The sequence below is a fragment of the Manacus candei genome, unplaced genomic scaffold (assembly GCF_025592945.1).
Source record: "Manacus candei isolate 608988 ecotype Guabito, Panama unplaced genomic scaffold, ASM2559294v1 h1tg000011l, whole genome shotgun sequence".
NCBI lineage: Eukaryota > Metazoa > Chordata > Aves > Passeriformes > Pipridae > Manacus > Manacus candei.
Window position 1 is genome coordinate 11,198,699 of NW_026138059.1, and position 21,841 is coordinate 11,220,539.

The following is a 21,841-nucleotide window of genomic DNA, read 5'->3' on the forward strand; positions in this document are numbered from 1 at the left end:
GCCACAGTCTACTCATCATCAGTTATTCCAATCTGAATCAGATTGAAATCTTATAAAAAGAAAAATATTTTTGCAAGAAATTTTTGTGTTTAAGTATTCACACTTTTCCTATGTCCTTCTTGTATTCACCACCTCATTTCCTTTAAAAAGGAGAGGGTCCTAACAACTGGAAAAGAGAAAATGTTGTAAAAACTTTGAAAAAGGGTATAGGAAAGGTGTCAAAGTCAGTCTTGCTTCAGACTCTGGGTAAATCATGATGCAAGGCCTCAGCACACACTTCTGGGCAGTGAAGGAGCAGAAGGTGATTGGAAACACCCTAAATGGATTTACCAAGGGGAAATCATGCCTGACAAACCTGATGTCTTCTCTTCTAAGACTGCCTTTTAGGGAGAGACATGAGAGACTGTCTTGGGAAAAGCAGAGGAGGTCACTAACTTCAAGTAGATTAAGACTTCTGTTAATATCAAAAATGTTCTGTTACCTGAGTTAAGATGGTAAAGTCTGGAAGAGTGGACTACTAAATGAATGAGCAGAATCACCCCCAGAGGGTCATGATCAATCAGTTGTATTCTGTTTGGAGGCTGGTGAGAAGTGACGTTATAGAGGGTTTTGTTCTGGGACCTGTTCTGTTTAAGATCTTCCTCAAATAGCTTCAAAGAGGCAACAGAGTTCCCTCTTGTCAAGTATGTCAAGTATGCCAAATCTGAGGGAACAGGCTCTGCTCAATGGCAGAGGTACCATCCAAAGGGACCCAGCCACCTTGGAGAAATGCGCTAGCAGGAACTTCTGGAAATTCAGTAATGACAAATGTAAAAGTCCTTTGCCCAGGAAAGAAGAGGAAATTATATCAGATACAGAACAAGACTTCAAGGCTGTGATGATAGCAAAGCCTGATATAAAGAAAGCCTTTTTCACCATAAGAATAGCTTAATAGTGGAGTAAAGAGAGTGAGCAGACAACCCAGAGAAATTGTACAGTCTCCATAGTTAGAGTGTTTCAAGATTTGAGTAAAGTCCTGAGCAGCCTGGTTTGACCCCATAGCTGATTCTGCTTCAAGCAAGAGGTTAGACTAGAGATCTCCTAATATTCTGTGTTCCTATGAGTTTAGAAATGCCTTGAATAGCTTGCATGTGTCAGAAACACTGTATATTCCATAACAGTACATACAAGTAATTGGTGTTTTAGAAAGGTCTATAATAGAATACAGTCACAGAAATTTTGTTCTTGTATTCACAACAATGTAAACAATGTATTTGCTTGGTAATGCAAGACTAATTCCCCATCATTGCTGCAGAAAAAAGATTTCACACATACAAGATAAATACGAAGAGCTCACTGATAATTTTGTAGCTAGTTCTGACAGGCAAAGCTATGCCAAATGATTCTTGAATGCAGTGGACTTGTTCTGTGGTAGAATTTTAAAATAAGCAAGCAAAAACTTCTAACACCCTTCTTAGTAGAAAACATTGTAGAGAATACTTATACGAGACATATGCAGTTTGCTCCTGTTTGTCCCAAGAGACAGTCTGCATTAGGTTTTAATGGCCTTTGGGACAGTGTGACCAATAGATCAAGATAATTGCTAGTGAGGAAAATAAAAAATGCAACAAGTTTTTATCATTTTTACCAAATTTTTATCAAATCATATAACAAATGAAATAATAATTCTCATTATTCAGCCCAAATATTGTATAATTATTTAAAAATCATACCATAGTTGAATTTATGACTTATTGACATCAATAGGAGAAATTAAAGAGATTTCAGTGATAGTGGGATCATACCATAATACCCTGCATTGACACAACAGCCTGAAACAGGATTTAATTGGAAGTTTTAATTCCAAACTTAATAAAATGTGCCAGCAAGTTTTAGTGGTACACAAATGCAGTCGTTCACAATACTTTGATCTACTAGGTAGCATATACCTACAAAATTAATTTAAACACACAGGCACGCCCTGCCTAAGCTGTCCATGGTGTCTGGATGACAACTGGTAGATATGTGCATCAGCAGCCTGAGAAAGAAATTACCTGCAAGCTAAAAGAGAGGAGCCAAAATGGGTACATCCTAGCGGTTCTCAGCCTCTTATATCCAAACAAAAGAATTTAACAGAATGTTCTTCCACCATAACAGCTTAAAAACTATGGAAAAGAAGTTTGCTCTGCCTGAAGGGAAGCAATGACAGCTGTTTCACCTGCCATTTCCAGTAACAGACTTACACTTGGGGCATTTGGTCAAGAAATGGATGATCCATGTTTGATTTCCTCTTACATCTGACAAGATTTAAATCTATTTTCTATTTCCTAGGTGTCAAGGTATAAAATGGCAAGGAGAAGAAATGACTGTGTACACATGCCAGAAAAGAGGAGATCTGTTTTCTGCTTCTGGAACTGTTCATGAGTTTTACAGAAGTCAAGTGTTGCATTAAATACAAAGACATGATGTTTCTCAAAGAACTGAGAAACTGATTGTGACAGCCATGAGCTGATTTAACACATTGATGTTGCTACATCCTTCATAAAATGTGATGTGCTCAATTTTTAAAGAAAAACAATTAGTGTAGGTGCTGTTTACCTCTTACTTGGCAGCGTACTCAATAAAGCATTCATAGCAAAAAAGAATTTCCATGAAAAGTTCAAGGTGTTCAGCTTTGAGTTTCTTATATGGGCTTGAACCAAGAAGACATGAAGTTTGAAACTGCTCAGTGTGAGAATGAAATTAGCAAAAATTTCCAGCCTTTATTTGAATGATACACCTGCCAGGCACCTATAACAGGAATGGGACAGCAGGCTGTTTCTTCCTTCCTTAGAGTCAGCTTTCCTTTTCTTCTTAAAGGTTGATGTACCCAGCCTCTGGATCCCAAGAGACCAGAGTTAGGTGCCTGAACTCCAGAGATAGATGTGATTCCTGATCTCTCTCTGGGTTTAGTGTATCTTACAATAATGGCAATTCGTTTGTATACAAGATTTATAGCTTCAGTGGAGAGCATTCTCTGTCCTTAGACATTATAGGAGACCTATTGGGACCCGGTAGCAGAGCACACAGCAGAAACTGAAAGTACTTAATTAATTTAATTCACTGATTTCATGAGGTAGCAGAGCCTGAGAGAACTATCAATATCTGGCTTTGAGCCCTAATGGCAATTCCTGTTTATTCACTGCCCCAAGAGGGTTTATAGATCATATTTCCCATCATCCATTCCTTCTTGTGAGGTGAAAAAGCAACACTTGGTATTCCCACTCAGTGTTTGTGCTCTGTATATATATATCCAGTATCATGCTATGCATTTTTATTATCCGTGCTGTAATAGAAAGCAAATAAAAACAATGTTATAAATTCAATAAAACAATAGGAGAAAATACAATATAGGGCCCTGGAGAAAATGTGCATGAATAGCAGGCAGAAGCTAAAATGTGAAATGCATATTGATCTTTTTGTTATGACTGAAGACTGCAGAGTGCACAAACAATGGAGGGAGGAATGGATGTCTGGGTCTTTCTTATCTGGCACGACTGAATTTCTGTAGTCACCCTTCAAGAGCAGACAAAAGTAATACTTGATCATCATGATTACAAATGATGAGTCTCCACTGGTAAGTATAAAATTTAGCTTCTCATTATGATCTTGAGTGTTGAATCTTTTCCTAAAGTTTTCTAAAATAGGCCAAAATGGGACTGGCTAGAATTACCTGGGGATTCCATTTTCAAATGTTTTTCATCTGTAGTGGGAAACCCACAGCAAGAAAGAAACCAACTCACAAAAAATTATAAAATCAAATCCTATTGACTCCATAAGGACTAGAATTTCACTAGTGACTTTTTAAAAATATCTCTTTAATTTATGGTTTACGGGCCGCCTTTATGTTGCAGTCCTCCCTGAAAAATACCAGCAATTACCTTGAGACATTTCAAATAAGCTCTTAGCCAGACTTTGCCTCCTGTGTTCAACAATTGCAACCTTTCCTTTCAATTGTTTGGTGACACATAATGTTTTGCTGTGACCTGCATCCTGAAGAAAAATACTTCTCCCCAAGTCATTATTTGAGAAATGTCAAAGCTTCTTGACTACTTGTATTCATTAAAGTTTGTAGTTCCTTTAGAATCTCCTCCTATTGCAAATACCATGAAAGGGGACAGTCTCATAAAGTAATTGTGAGGTGTGTCTGTATGAAGTGAGATATAGGAAGAGAATGAAATTTCCTTTACTTGGTGTACCTCTGACGACCAGCAGACAAACCTTTCAAGATACTCACGCTTTTCCTCATGTTCTTCTAATACTGTAAAAAATCAGAACATACTTAGAGTCTAAAGAATTTCTACAAGAAAATTCTCTTTGAGACTGACTACTCTCTAGAAGTGAAAAGCAACCTGATGATTGAGAGAAGTGTCCTGAGTGAAGTCCCCTTTTGAAAGTGATGGCAGAGTTTTATATGATTACAGACAATGACATCTAAACCAAAAATTAAAACTGCTGTATTATGAAATTGTCAGTCTCATACACTTGCTTAATTTCTGAAAAGAGCTTTCTAAACTCTTTTTTTTTTTTATTAGAAAGTTTTACAAAATTTAAGTAAACTCCACTGTGGTCTTGCCTAAAGATCCAACATACTACTGTAGTGGAAATATTTCATAATACTCAGAACATATCTATTCTTTACTTAAACTGTAGCTCATTCCCCAAAACAGTGTTCATTTGATTCAAGTTAGTGAACTAAAGATATTCATGGGAATATTTTTTTCCCTTCACTTTAATCACAGAAGCATACTTTGATACATAGTTTAAAAGAACTTTTTTAAGTGGGGTTTTATTGGCTCTCAAAAGAAAAGTTATTCAAGATATTAGATTGATAAAAGGCACTAATTTCACAGCTGTTGATTTAAATAATCTGTAGTAAAAAAATCCGTATTTTATTTCTGTCAAATACTTCAGCAAGAAAAGTAATGCAAATGACAATCAATTTCTACTCATTCTAGCCAATATATCAGATATGGTAAATTTAGAAGAAAAGACCTTACATAAAACTGTAAAGTTATTATAGATATGGTATGTTAATATTGAATCTACATTAAAATCAGAGAAATTATTGGAGCAGCAAAAAGGATTAAGGAATTAGTCATTATGAAGCTAGAAATAAAAGAGCATTTTTTTATAAATCTTAAATTGTTAGTTTACTATTTTTCACAGTCCATGGAAAAAGCCTCTATGATGATTTCTTTACCTATTTATTTATTTAACTGAATTTTTTAGCCCTAAAATGAAAAATATGCATCTAGCATTCTGAGTACAATCACATTAAAAGCTAATGAATACATTTTAGCTAGCCTCAGTCACATCAAGGATCATAAGAACAAAGAAATATGACAAAAATAATTATTCTTCTGACAATGTCTATATTACTGTTGTCAAGCTTTAAGTAACTGCTGTGTTTCTGTGAGCATAGAAAAATATGATTCATTTTATGGTATGCATTGAAAAAAACAAACAGATTCCAGATGTTAAAAATGAAGACAGGATACAGTATCAGAGATCGAAAAATGGTTACAAAAAAGATGACAGCTACTTTTTCTCATATTTACTGAAGTTCAAGTCAGCTTTGTCTTGTCTTAGAATTGCAGAGATTCAACAGAGAGTGAAACACAGGTGTCTTCTACGTGTGGATCTCCAGCAGTTATAGATCCAAACCCAAACTGCAGTATTGATATGACAGCTCCTGCAACACCTAATACAGATCATAGTGCACACATGTAACACCCTTCTATAAAGAAAAGGCACTGCTTAGCAAATTATGCACTGCATCTAGTACCAAAAAGACGTAGCCCTTTTTGATTGTACCAATGCAACTTTAATCTTGAAACGACTAAGGCATGGATGAAAATGTATGGTTGGTACCTAAAAGAAATGAGCCTAGACTTCAAACAGACTATTAATAAGAATAGCCATTCTGTCTGTAACTTTTAAATCATCATCTAGAAACAGCTGAAATAATCTGGAAGACCAGTAGATTTCAAAACTCCTTAAAATAAACTATGGACAAATGGATCCATTTCTGTTACAGAAGTTACCTCTCTTTTGAAGTGCTTTTCCCAGCCAGGTCTTAGTACCTAAGAGTAGGTCTGGGAAAGCTAATGGGTTTCAGTAAAGACTTAAACTTTCTCAAATCCTGTAGCTGATATTGCATGTATTTTTTGTAGATAGCTGTGAATGATACCTAGAAAAATTGAAAGGAAAAGCATCCTGAGAACCTAGTTGTAGAACAGGACTCAGAGTCTTTTTTTAAGTAATCTTCAGATTTATGAAGTCCAACATTTTTGAATAACTAAATTTACTAAGAACAGATGTGTGCTTTCAGCATCCTGAACAGTAGTTTTTTCATATGAATGAGACGAGAGAGAATAAATCATCATATTAGTCAAAATTAATTATTTTTATCTGGAATCCTGGTGTTAAAACAGAGGGAAGGTTGTATTTTGTAAATTAGAGTTCCAAACTCCAATAGATAATTGTTTTTTGTAGGATTGGACAGTTTCTTAAATATAATCAATAAGGGAGGTCCTATAAATATTTTTCCAGATTAAGGCTTTTGGCACTGTTTTCCATAAGATTCCCATAGACAAACTATGTCTGCGTGAACTAGATGAGCAAACAGTGAAGCGAACTGAAAATTGGCTGAATAACTGTGACCAGAGAGCTGATATCAGTGGAAAGAAGTCTTGTTGGAGTCCAGTGGTGTACTCTAAGAGTCAATATTGAGTCTTGTCCTATTGAACATTAATGACCTGGATCATAAAATAGAATGTATGCTCAGGAAGTTTGCTAGGAACACAAAACTGGGAGGTATGGCTGATATGTCAGAGTAATGTGCTGTCATCCAGAGTGACCTTGACAGGCTGGAGAAATGGGTCGACAGAACTCACGTAATACAACAAAGGGAAATGGAAACTCCTGTACCTGATAAGGAACAATGCCAAGCACCAATGTAACCTGAGGTCCAACAGGCTGAAAAGCAGCTTTTCAGGAAAGGACATAGGGGTTCTGTTGGAAACTAAATTAAACACAAGTCAGCAGTGTTTTCTTGCAGCAAAAATAGACAAATGGTGTCCTGGACTGCTTTAGGCAAAGTATTGCCAGCAGGTTGAGGAAGGTGATGCTTCCCCACTACTGAGCACTGGAGAGGCCACACCTGGAGTACTATGTCCAGTTCTGGGCTTCCCTGTGCAAAAGAGACATGAACATGCTGGAAAGAGTCTAGCAAAGGGCCACAAATACGTTGCAAGGACTGGACAGGATCATCTTTCCTGTGAGGAAAGCCTGCAAGACCTGAGAAATGTTCAGTAAAAGGAAGAGAATGATCAGGATGAATTTTGTCAGTGTATGTAAATACACAAAGGGAGAAGATGGAGCGAGGTTCCTTTATGGAGGCACAGTGACAGAACTAGAGGCAATAGGCACAGACTAAAACACTGTAGGTGCCATCCGAACATCAGGAAACACTATTTACTGTGACTGAGCACTGGTACAGGTTGCCCAAAGAGGTTGTGGAGTCTCTGTCCTTCCAGATACTGAAAAGTTGGGGGTTGGACCAGATGGTCCCTTCCAATATCAAACAGTCTGTGAATCTATGATGTACATAATTTTTTTTCCTTTATTTTCTGAGATGTCAAGTATATTCTATTAGCACTGACCCTAAATTGTACATTCAGCTTTCTTTCTTGCATTTATTAGATCATTTTCTTAGGTATCATGTAAATTTTGAAGGACTAGTCCTGATGCAAAAGCCATTGAAGATAGCAGTGATTACATAATCTCATTTCCATGGTTTTGTTCTACTCACTGAACATAATAACATGAGAACAGTAAAAGAACAGAATGAAGACAAGGACAAAATGATTATGTGGGCACTTGGGCAGTGAATACATCTGGTTCTGCTTTTTTCATAAGCTAATACAAAATTATTTTCCTGAATTAGATGAAATTAGTTAAAAAGATTAACTAATCAATAACTGGGAAAAAAACAGGGAAAAAAGGCCCTGAAGATCTTAATTTCACATTATTTTACAAATTAAAGAAAGAAAAATGAATGCTAGTCACACACTATGCACTGTAAGAAAAACTTTCCTCTTTCAAAATTTGTCTGGGTAAGCTTGGCTTTTCCAACATCACCACTTAATTCCTTCATGAACTTTTAGAAGACTGTTTCTGGTAGTCAGGCATCAAGATATCATTTCCCACATTTTTGCAAATTTTTACCAATAGTGTTGTACAATCTTCCAAATAAAAGACTACTAGACCACTATCTGCATAATCTTGTAATACTTGGAAGCAGGATTTTTGAGTATTTTCATCATTTGAAAGGCACTCTGAAGAGAAGGTGATTTTTGTTTGTTGACCACTGGCAATGGTATTTCCAAATTGGCCGCAAGATTATTTTCCAAATTCATCAAAAGTCCTTCTGGATGAATCCTTTTGGCCTCTGCTCTCACTTACTGTATAGCGAATAGAACACAAAGATGTCAGAAAGACACAAAAAAACCTGAAGCAAAAAAAACACAAGCAAAAAACCCCAAACCAACCAACTAAGAAAAAAAAAACAAACAAACAAAAAAATAACCCCACAAATCAAACAGAACACCTCCCCTCCAAAAAAACCCCCACCAACACCACCTCCTTCCTCAAAAAAAAAACCAAATAAACCCACAAAAATAAAAAAGGCAAGCTCAGGTCTCCTGAGTTTCCGTATGTCAGTTAAGGGCAGAAGAAATCAATGGAACATCTTAATTAATCTCCTACGTAACTGTCTACCAGATTGTATCCACTTACTTCTGTGTAGTGCCCAGTAGCATCATCTGATTTTAGTGAAGTTCATCATCTGTTTTCAGATAAGAGTCTTTATTAATAGAGTGTCTGTTTTCATTAGTACTCTGTAACAGTTGCCATTACTACTCACTTATAATTGCTGACCATTCACTTAAAAAAATGCCAATTACCTATTTATTTCAATTTGTGCACCTTCCAGTTGAAGTCATTATGTCCTGCTATAATTTTCTCCACTAGATCTGAAAGTAGAAAGATGTTATTCATTGAGGCAATTCTCAGATTTCTCTTCATGAAGAAAGCAGAAGAACGTTTAAAACTTACATGACAGGTTATAGCTACAAACATTTTACGGATGTAAATTCTCTCCAGAGTTACTTTTCAAAAAATTCAGTGGTTCTTTCTGTCCTTGTTTCTTTCTAAATACCTACACATTTGCCTCTTTTAAAGATCTGCCTCTATCTTATCTTCACTGCTGTTTAACTCTGCAGAAATTCTATTTGTGATATCTAGAGAGTTCTATCAGTCATAACTTTGTGTTTACTTCCAGATAGTAGATTAAAATGACTAATAGTCTTAGGCTTAATTTTGGTTGCTCTGGAACCTCATAGAAATAACTCCATCATTGTATTTCCTTCTGTAAACTGTTATTGTATAGTTGCCAGGTAGTTGAGTCCATTTAAAATGTTGTTTAATGTAATAATGTGTTCTAAGTAATATGCTATGTAGTAATTTAATAAAACCCAAACTTCCTTCAGGGAATTAATTAATCCCTTATGTATAATGTATGTTCTTATTTCTATGTGTTTAATCTATATTTTTTCTTAAAGCCTTTATTATTAACCCCTATGTTAAAAAGCAATCTGAAGTGTCTGTCCTCATTTATATGTATTTTGCCATGAGGTTTTAAGCTATCATTGTGAATAGAAGAATGTCACTTTATTTAACATTACGATCTAACTCCTTTTTAATACATTTAATACAAACCACAGTGATTTAATATACGCAGTTCTTTTCCCCTCAGCATGTTGTGTCAAGCTGCATAAAATGCTACAAACACTATGTGTCAAAACAGTGGTTCGGTTTCTGCTCAGATAGTTTTCTTTCCAATAGCTAATATAGGGCTGTGTTTTGGATTTAGGATAAGAATAATATTGATAACACACTGATGTTTTTGTTATTGCTGGGCAGGGCTCAAACAGAGTCAAGGCCTTTTCTGTTTCTCACCTCACCCCAGCAGCAGGGAGGCTGAGGGTGCACAAGAAGCTGGGAGGGGACACAGTCAGGACAGTTGACCTCAGACAAGGGATATCCCACACCATAGGGTGTTATACTCAGCATATAAATGTGGGGGAAAGCTGGCTGGGGAATGCTGCTCAAGAACAATCTGGGCATTGGTCAGCTGGTGCATTTTGTCACTTGTTCTGTATGTTCTAATTATTTTATGATTTCTATTATTAATATTTTTCTTTTCTGTTCCATTAAACTGTCTTTATCTCAAATTTTATTTGTTTTCCAATCCCACCCGGGAAGTGGAGCAATAAGCAAACAGCTGTGTGGTGTTTAGCCGCCACACAGTCAAAGCTGTGACTAAATAAAATAATGAAATTTGGCTCATTTTACAAAACCTAATTTCTGTAGTGGTCTTTAATTAATTACATACTAGTAATTGAGTTTTTTATCATCTGATTTCTGTCATCTTTGTCTGATTTTTTTAGGGACTGATAGTCTAATTTATCTGTAATTGCTGTTCATTCCCCGTGTCTTATAAGCACATTATCAGCACTTCTACAGTCTTTCTTTCTTGTAGTGAGAGGCCCAAAACTGAACACAGAATTTGATGTGCAACCTCATCGGTGCCCACCACAGGGGAACAATCACTGCCCTGGTCCTGCTGGCCATACTATTTCTGAGACAAGCCAGGATACTCTTGTTCTTGTGGCCACCTGGGCACACTGCTGGCTCATTTCAGACAGCTGTTGACCAATAACGTTATGTCTTTTACTGCAGGGTGGTTTTCCAGCCACTGTTCTCCAAACCTGTAGCTTTGCATGGGCTTGTTGTGAGCTAAGAGCAGGATATGGCACTTGACCTTGTTGAACCTTACATAACTGGCCTCAGCCCATCGATCCAGCTTGTCCAGATCCCTCTGCAGAGCCTTCCTGCCCTCCAGCAGATCAACACTCCCACCCAACTAGGTGTCATCTGTGAACTGAGTGAGGGTGCACTCGATCCTCTCATCCGGGTCATGGATAAAGATATTAAACAGAACTGCACCCAACACAGACCCTTGGAGAACACCACTTGTGATGGGCTGTCAGCTGGATGTAACTCCATGCACAACCACTCTCTGGGCCCTGCCATCCAGCCAGGTTTTTACCTGGGAAACAGTGCACTCATCCAAACCCTCAGCATCCAGTTTCTCCAAGAGAACGCTAGGGGAAATGGTGTCTAAGGCTTTACTAAAGTCCGTGTAGACAACATGTATTAATCTCTTTACACAGATGAAGAGAACAAATTGTTTCTCTGTAGCTTTTCCACGTTTCTTTCATAGTATTTACTGATCAGCAGGCTTAAGCACCTTAATACTAGATTACAAATTTACTTCCCTGACTGAACTTTGTCAGACCTTTAAGATTAATCATACAAATGCTTTGGTTTCAGGCTGCTCTTTTACCTTAAGGGTGGCCTATGAAAATAATTATAACAAAAATAACAAAAGGTCCTTTGGTTGCAAGAAAAAAAGGTGTTTGCATTTTTTTTCAATATTCTCAGCAACAGAAACAACTTAGTGGAGCTAGTGTGTGAATTGTAATGATAAAATGAAGCTGCTGAAGTGATGTATAAGTTAAAAAAAAAGAGAAATCTATCTAAAAGTTCAACTCAAACCTCTAAATTCATCAGGAGAAATTAACATGTATTATTGACCTATTAGCAATAGAGACTGAAAAGGAATTCCTAAGAAAAGAAGTTAAAAAGATACTACATACAAAAAATGCATCTTTTACTATAATTTCTCTTTTTTTTTTAATTAAAATTAATTGCCATCCTGGGATGTGTCTGTAAATCCTTGCACTACTTTTCTTGTTTTGCCAGGTCTTATGTGCTTATATGTTTCTATAATTTACATGCTGTGCATTTTGTACACCTTCTTTCATTCCCCCTGAAGCAACATGTCTCTGTAAATCAAGGGATAAAGGTGTGATTAGAAATTAACCTATCGCTGCTTTTTGAAACAGTAGGTTACTTTCTGGGAAGATTAATTTTAAACTAGTCGAAAACATCAAGAAAACCCAGAGGGTGCCTAGTAAATCTACCTGGAGGAATTTCAGTAATCTGAAATACAGTATTCTCCACCTCAGAATTTCATCTAAGATAACTGAGATCAAGTGATTCACTGTATTCTCCTGTGAGAAATTATGTATGAACCCCAGTGAGGTAGAGATTAAAGCTACCCACTTCCGTCAAAGGGTTGACATGCCTGATAATATGACTTTAAACATCTTTAAATAAAAAAATATCCAAACCAATTTTTGCACAAAAGGAAAGGAAATAAAAATACCTCTTCTGGCTTACATGTAAATTGGTGTGTTTGAATTAATAGAGATAAGAGTGCTGTGAACTGAAGGACTTATCACCAATTTTAAGAGCAGTGGATGCAAGCTCTGACAGAACTTTGGCTACAAGGGATTTCTGTCACTAATCACTCACGATGTGTTAAGAGGCATAGGAAGAAGAAATTTTGCTTTTATCTGGTAATTTTTTCAGGGTTGGTTCTGCTTAAGAGCAAAGAGGAAGAATATATGCTTACATTGCATAGGCCTACATCTGACATCTTAAAGGTGCAATTAATTCCATCTTAATGCTGACAAACAAAATAGGTCAGGTCAATAACACCCTTTTTCTCTCCACTGACATTAGAGGTAGACTAAGTGATTAGGCCAGGTATAGATGTCTATAATGCAGACTTCTGCTGGTATATGAGAAAAAATCCTCTTACATAAAGCAGGTCAAACAAAATTGTGGTACAAGCATTTCACACAGAAGCACAGCATGTAATTTTTCAGAAGACCAGGATAGATTAATATAATGCACTTTTTCGATTTAAAACTTAGGAATCTTTGATTAATTTTATGTCAAGAAGAAAGACTTCATCCTCATTTACCCATTAAGTCCTGCAAATCATGGATCAAACACAAAATATGCTATAAATACATGATCATAATTCTTCCGCCTTCCTAATTCAAAATACTTTGTACTTTTTAATACATGGATTTTGCAAAGTTTATGAAACCCATCCTTGAGGCTTTGTTACACTTCCCTGTTGGTTTGAACAAAGGACCACTCCCATTTCCAAACTTCCTCTCTGATGATAGTGAGTTGACAGATTTGTAAATTTGGCTGCTTGCTCCACAGGCCATCTGCAGAATGCTCCACAGGCAACAGTAAAAGGAAGACTTAGAAGTTGAGCTTTACTACCTCCTGTTCCTGTTCTCTCCAGTTAGTATCAGTTAATTGAGCAAGTGTCTCCATATTAGGTAGCATAGTGGTGATTGTTCCATTGCAGAATACTTGGTCAAGTTAGGTATTTATATATCTTAAACCAGTGAGCTGTGGGATGCTGCAGTTGTGCAAAAATAGTGAAAGGTAGCATGGGAGATGCTGGTCAAAGCCTTTGCTGTACAATGCTATTACAAATCTATATGTAGAAGGAATGATTATAAAACCAGGTACAGTAGCAAAATATAGATTGTTGTTGTTTTGAGTGGGGTAAATGTTACTCAAACAAGTGCTTGTCTGCATGAAATAAAAGGCATCATCATTTTGCAGAGTGCATGACTGAGTTCCACCACTAAATCCTATTATGGCTGAGCAGAATATAGGTTCACTGAAGAGTATATCCTGGAACATAATTTCCAAGTAAACAGTCCATAGAGAAGTAAGATATGTGAGAAAGACAAATGATTTTGTAAGACAGACATAGAACAATGAAATTTAAATACTGATGAAAGGAACCTTCTTATGCAACATAATCAGAAATTTTCTGGAGATTAGAGACTTTTTTTTTTCTGGAAGAATCTATGTATCTCAGAAAAAAAAATAGCTTCTTTATTGAAAAATAACTGATTTACAACAAAGAAGCATCTCAGAAATTTCATAATCTGATTTTGATGCATGTGTGAAATGAGACCTTGACTTGAGTCTTGAGGTCAATTCTGTCCTCAGTTACATGTCTGAAATTTCCTTTGAAGTCAATCAATTAGCTAACAGAGAATTTCCCCTGTGATCCATATGAGACATTTCTGTTTGTTACAGTTTAGCTTGCTGCTGTAATAAAAATAGAATAACAACAACAATAACAGAAGACTATAATCTTTTCCCTTCTCTTCCTTCCCTTGTTAAAATATCATTCGCTGTATTCAAAATTTTTTGTTACATGGTTGTCTGCTATGTTGCCGTGGGAGTTAGGTGCTGAAAAAAATCTCCCAGAGCAGTTAATTAGGGTCGAGATAAGAAAGGGTTTATTATGCCAAGGCTAAGATGTTACAAGACCCTCGCAGGCCGTGCCTGAGATGTTACATTTTATAATACCATCCATCCAATCTCAGATGTGTCCACCCTGTGGCCTTTACTCTGGACCGCCCCGGGTCCAGCCCCTGAAAATGGGTCTGGGGTGCATTTCGGGACCCTCTGTTCATCCCATCTTCATCTTCATCAGAGCACAAAGGGTACATAGTCACCCAGTTTTTGACTGTGTTCTGTGGTTTAGGCCCTGATATGCTGTTCTGCCAACAATCTAGGCCTTGCCTTGACAAAAGACTAAACATTTCTACTGGATTCGGGGGTAAGAGGATTAAGGAATGTGTAAACAAGGGTGCTAGAGGGAAAGGGAAAGGGACAACGGACAAAGGAGGGAGGGCGGCTGCTTTTAAAATCTACTTATAAAACTTATAAGGCTTACCAATATTAGAAAAATAAAAAAAACATTAGGGGCTTAAGGCATCAGCTAAATGTAAAAATATTCTGAGCCCAAAACTGGAGGTTTTCATTATAAGGTTATGAAATTCCAAATATCAATGTCTTCTTTTAATGATAGACCAGAGGACACAGGGGACAGTGCCTGTCCTGAGTTGTAAAACTACATTTAAAACACAGCAATTTTGTTTTAAGCAAGGATGCTAACCCTCTTTGGATGTTAATAACTCATACTGTGATATAAAGGCAGAAATTAGGCATAATTTCATATTTTCAAACCTCATAAGAATTCACTCTTGAATGCTGAATAGAAAGGTTGTTAGTATTCAGTTTTTTTACCAGAATCTTTGCAGTAATTTACCTCCAATCAGAAAAATAAAACAGAGAAAGAAGGTGTGCCAGAGAATCCACATGGTAGAGCCCAAGTCAAGACCTAAGGTATGTTTGAGGGGTGCAATGCAACAAGGGATGAAGACATGTTTTTTTTAATTTTATTATTTATTTTTGTATTATTATTTTAAGTGTGAAATTTTTCAGAGGTCTTGGAAACTATTTTGAAAGGAGATGAGGCAATTCATGTAGCACCTGAAAAAAACTTCCACCCTCATTGTGAGATACAGGGGTCAGGTTTTTACACTTCTCCTTTGGAATGGGGTCACAAAAGAGTTGTATAAACTTTAGAAGCACACAACCATTCTTCCAGACCAAAGAAATAGAAGTAACCCTGCTGCCTATTGTTTGTAAAGAAAATAAATTCCATTCCTTCAGCTAGGTACAAAATAATTTTTTATTCTGCTTTATGAACCTGTGAACTCTTTAATACATTAATATCTTTGACTAGCTATGTTTGCCTTGATAATTGTTAAAATTTTTATTAAACCCTCCCTTTTTAAAGTATTTGCAGTTACAAATATGAATATAAAAATTCACACATTTTACACATTTTATGAAAAGTAAATAAAGCATTTTGAAACTTGTGTGGCGTAAAGAGACCATGAAGAAAAAGACTCCAGACCAATTTAATGTAGGAGATAAGATAAAGAGAGCTGGTCCTTTAATTAGGTCTCAAGCCAGGGGAATACACATAACATGCACATTCCCAGACAGTGGTTCCATGATTTTATAAAAACGTCCATCCAATCTCAGTTCTGTCCACCCCTGGTTCTGCCCAGTTCAGCCTCCTGACACGCCCCTTCAGCAATTAGGTCTGGGCATGTTTAAGACCCCTTCTTCCTCATCTTCATCTTCTTCACAGTACGTGCAGTCTTTGGAGCTTCTGCAAAGTTCTGGGCTTGAAGGTCTCTGCGTCTGTGTACTATCTTATGGTCCAGACCTAGGGTGCTTTTCTACAATCCTATCTTGAAGGATAGGATTGAAAGGAACACTAAACATGTTAATGCAATTTAGAGGGATTGATATGAAATGGGATAAAAGGGTTGGGTATGTGTAAATGTTATGCTGCAGGATAAGGGATATAATACAACTGCATTAAAATCTACATTTACTACATAGCTACTTCTAAAATTGATGAAGGTTAAAAAAATCCAAAAAGCTCTGAGGCATCACTTAAGAATTATTTTGAACAATTTTACTGCACTTACCTTAAAGTCAAGGGATGATGGAAAGAGATATCCCTTACAAAAATTCAGGTTCTGAGAATGTTTTAAATATATTTTCAAAACAAAAGTTTAGGGCTTTTCATCTTTCACTTTGACTTTAGAACTCAAAGGAAAGTAGAATTTATATGCATCTATGTCCAGCAATAAGAAACTCTTTTCTTTTAAAATATCTGAAAGAGTATTTTAAGATATTTCCCATACAGAAGATGAGTTGTAAACTCTCCATGGTTTTGTACTGAAGTAGTACTTGCTGTTTGGATGCTTGCAGTATTTAAATTGTAATACTGTGAATATATATACACATATATATATTCACCATAGCACCATATTAAAAACAACATCCTGCAATCCTCTGAAGAATCCTTAGGGTTCTCCTTCAAGAAGAACAAGGACTGATTTGATGAAAACAATCAAGAGATCCCGGAATTGTGTAGGAAGAAGAGAACCACCCACCAAGCACACCTTGCACTGCCATCCTGTCACACAAGGAAAACAGCCTTTTGTCTTGCATGCAGAAACTCCGTGACATCCAGAACAAGTGACATCCAGTGGTGGATCGATCTAACTGAAAAAACTCAATTATGTGCAGATACGGGTAATCACAAAGGATTCTATGAGGCCCTGAAAACAGCATACGGGCCTACATACCAGGTCCAAAGCCCTCTGCTCAGCGCTGATGGTCAAATGCTTCTAACAGATAAAACCTCCATTCTGAATCAATGGGCTGAACACTTTCAGACTCTTTTCAGTACCAACCGTGTAGTCCAAGACTCAGCAATTCAGTCCATCACAGAACAACCAGTGAAGTACGAATCGGATACTGCCCCCACTTTAGGAGAAACTGTCAAGACCATACAGCAGGTGAAAATCGGCAAGGCAACTGGGGTTGATGGAATTCCACCCGAAGTCTGGAAACATGGGAGCCTTGCACTCCATGACAAATTTCACAAACTTGTGGTGCACAGTTGGGAACTAGACGAACTCCTATCAGACCTTCGTGATGCAGTCATCATCACTTTGTATAAGAAGAAAGGAATTAAATCAGATTGCTCAAACTACCGTGGTATTACTCTGCTCTCCATTGTTGGCAAAATCCTGGTAAGAATACTCTTGAACAGACTAATACCCACTATAGCAGAAGGAATTCTACCTGAAAGTCAGTGTGGTTTCAGAGCCAACAGGAGTACCACAGACATGGTATTTGTTCTCAGACAACTGCAAGAGAAGTGTAGGGAACAGAACAAAGGTCTCTATATAACCTTTGTCAACCTCACCAAGGCTTTTGATACTGTGAGCAGAAAAGGTCTCTGGCAGATTTTGGAACGTTTAGGTTGTCCCCCCAAGTTCCTTAAAATGATCATCTCACTCCATGAGGATCAGCACGGCCAAGTCAGATATGGCAACACACTTTCTGAGCCCTTTCTAATAACTAATGGTGTGAAAAAAGGCTGCATTCTTGCACCAACCCTATTCACAGTCCTTTTCAGCATGATGCAGCATCGGCAGACCTCGATGATCAGGATGGTACCTACATCTGATACCGTACTGATGGAAGCCTTTTCAACCTAAGGCGACTGAAGGTCCACACCAAGACCTTAAATCATCTTGTCCAGGAGTTGCTTTACGCTGATGACGCCGCCCTTGTCACCCACACAGAAGCAGCTCTGCAGCGTTTAACATCCTGCTTTGCAAATGCTGCTGAGCTTTTTGGGCTGGAAGTCAGCTTAAAGAAGACAGAAGTTCTCTATCAACTGGCACCTCAGGAAGTCTTCCATCATCCCCATATCACCATTGGCGAATCAGAGCTCAAATCAGTCCAACAGTTTACTTACCTAGGAAACCTCATCTTCTCGGATGGTAAGATTGACAGAGAGATAGACAACAGGTTAGCAAAGGCATATAGTGCTTTTGAAAAACTCCATAAAAGAGTTTGGCATAATAAACACTTGAAGTAAAGTACAAAGATCAGTGTTTACAGAGCCATAGTGCTGTCTACTCTCTTATATGGATCTGAATCATGGGTCATCTACCGCCACTACCTGCAACTCCTAGAACGCTTCCATCAACGCTACTTCCGTACAATCCTAAACATCCACTGGTCAGATCATGTGACCAATACATCTGTTCTAGAACAAGCAGCAGTCACAAGCATTGAGGCCATGTTGCTGAGAACACAGCTGCGATGGGCAGGACACGTCTCAAGGATGAAGGACCACCGCCTCCCTAAGATCTTGCTTTATGGTGAACTTGCCACCGGATGCCGCAAGAGAGGAGCCCCAAAGAGAAGATACAAGGACTCCCTGAAGCAACATCTCAGCCTTGGCCATATCGACCAACATAACTGGTCTACTCTGGCCTCCAATCAGGAGGTCTGGAGACACACCATCTATAACGCTGCTGTTTCCTTTGAGAACGCCCACAGGATCACTCTCGAGGAGAAAAGACAACGCAGAAAGAATCGTGTCTTGCAGAATATACCACCTAAGGAGTCTTTCTACTGTGCCTTTTACAATTGGACATGTCTATCTTGTATTGGCCTCATAAGCCACCAGCGTGCTTGTAACAAATGTGGATAGAGCCTTCCTAAATCTTCATTTGCAAAGCCTAGTCATGAGTTACCGTGAATATATATACACATATATATATATATGGGGGGGAAAAGGGGAGAATGCAAACCAACACCTTGGTGCAGTAGAATTTTAGTAGAATTAAAATGCCAAGGCACGCTTGTCTAAACTTTGCTTAACACTGTAGAGAGCTGCTTGTGAGAATTATATATGAGAAGTCTGATGAATTATAATTTTTAAATTTATTATTTATATGAATAAAACCCAGGTTCACACATAAAGCTAATATCTAATCTATGAATAATTTTATTGTGCTTTTAACACAATAGAGTCTATGTATAACAAACCAGAAAAGCAGCCCTTACAACATCCCTCTTTTAAAATAGTAGATGACAAAACACCTATTTCTTCCCCTCAGCCTTGACTGACAAGACAGATGAAATGAAGGCAGAGACTGAGCACAGAAATAGTGAATGTGAAGTGTTTAGAGGAATAGAAAACTGTCAGAAATTCAATTAAATGCATCATGAGAAAAACCACCATCAATCACCCTTTTCAGTGATCACAAAAGATTATTACAAAAAGAAATGCCAGTCCACTAAGAGTAGACAGAAAAGTATTAATAAAAATTAAAAAAAAAGAAGAAAAAAAGCTTACCCTGAGTTCAGAGACAATCTGGACAATCTGGGTCAATCAATAAAAAATGTTGCAATAACAATGCACAAGTTAAAAGAAGTACATCTTAATTGCAGATAATCTTTTCATCTACGTAAATAAAGTTGGTATTATAGGGATATGTATACTCTGTGTTACATGTGTTTTTATCAAATTTTATAGTGAAGCAAATCAGAAATATGTTCCCTAAGATGTGGTGTCATTCTTAAGTGTCTTTTTATTAATGTAGTGTCTTTTTAGATGCTATGTTTCTGATGTTTTAAGATTCAGAATATGTACTGAACAGTAGAAATCCAAACCTAATTTTTTTCAAAAATATCATAAACATTAAACAAATCACATTATTTGGAAAGACTGATTTATTCAAAGTTTAAGACTGGTAATGTTGAGAGTATTAATTTGATGAGATTAGCATTGTAAAGTTTTATTATAATTTATTTAAAATAATATTATAATAATATGATTATAGAAGGTCAGTATAGTAATTTGCTACACTAATTTGTGGGGTCACTCCTGAGAACTGATGCAAAAGGCTGCCTCATGTCCTTAAATGTACACTATGGGAAGTGACATTAACCTGCTGCCATGAGAGCAGTGTCACAAGGCTTTAGAAAGCCAGCTGTCACAGTGACAAATGCCATACTGACTTCTCTTTGACAGGTTTCTGGAGTCTGCTAAAATCAGCTCCTCCGAGTTTTAAGATCACATTGTTTTCCAGATGGAGAATGATATCACTGATTTATGGATAGAAGGACTCATACACTGGGTGGGAGCTGGTACTGTTGCAGAACTTCTTTGCATACCCAGCCTGATCTTGGCCTTGTTGGACTTGTGCAGCTGTACCACAGCAGCTGGGTTTTGTGCAAAACTGCTACTGCTGTGTTGGTGATGATCCTAAAAGAGGAAACATAGAGCTATGTGGACATGTTGGCACTTGCATCACCACCTTTTCTGTACCTATTTTCAGGATGGGATGAGATGACTGAGTGCCTTCTGTTTTTTCCTTGTAGGGTTATGAAAGTTGTCTCTTCTACCCAAGGAAGGACTGGGAATTGCCAAACTGTAAATTAATTTCTTCCATTACAGAAGTTTTAAAGCTATGTATCATACAGCCATAGAGCAGTTACTCCTCTTTTCATACATTACCTAGAGGGGTTTCTTTGACCACCTCTTGGAGAATTGCTTTTTAACTACTCAGAAATCAAGCTGTTACTTTGCAGCAAAACAAGAAACTATCAAAAAGGAAAACAAAAACAGTTTCAAATGATCATGATGAAATCTTACCAAAAACTACCAAAATATGTTAACTGCTAAACACTATGACATCAATACTCTGCTATAGATTGTTTTAGATAGGTGAAAACACACCCCACTGTTTTAGCAGTGCTGATGTGTAAAAATTTTAATGTGATATACTATCAACATATACCTGGTCACAGCCCTGCTTTGAACAGTCACTGGTCATCATTTTTTAGAGCTACTTATTCCACTGCATTTTCTTGAGCTTATGTTTTCTGTCGTTTAGAAACTTCAGTGTTAATTGCCCAGTGATAAAGTATAGGTAGTTTATCATCTCAGCATCTCTCAGTTTGCTGAAACAACATACAACAGACAACAAAAATTTCAAATTCAGGGATGACTGCACAGTGAGCTTGATTAAAAAAAAGACCCTTTTCTGGTCTGCATCTAGCATGCCAAGCCCAACTGTAATACATAATTTCTGTAGAGTGAGATTGAAAAAAAGTTTGGAGGAGGAGGGTTGTTCCACACAGACAGGTTTGTCCCTTCCATGTGCTGCTTGGTTGCCTGCGTTCCAGTCTATGACCATCACAGACAGGTTTTAAATTACATACCAAACACTAAGTTACTGTGCTAGTTAAAACTGGATAGAGAACTTCAGGAGACAGATTAGGTTCTTATAGCCATAAGACTTGATGATGATTGTGGCAGCTGTGGTACCAGTTGACAGTTTAGCTCCTGCCATGACCTGGTCTGGTAAACTCAGGCCTATTAAGCATCAGAAGAAATTTCACAAAGAAGGCAAAACACAAGTTATGCTTTATTCCATGATCCCAGGCACCAGGCATCCCTAAATGTCTTGCATGTGTTTAATTTAAAATGGGAAATAGACATAGTGGAGTAATGAGGAATAAACCTGGTCAAGGGTTACCAGATCTGCAGGCTTATAGA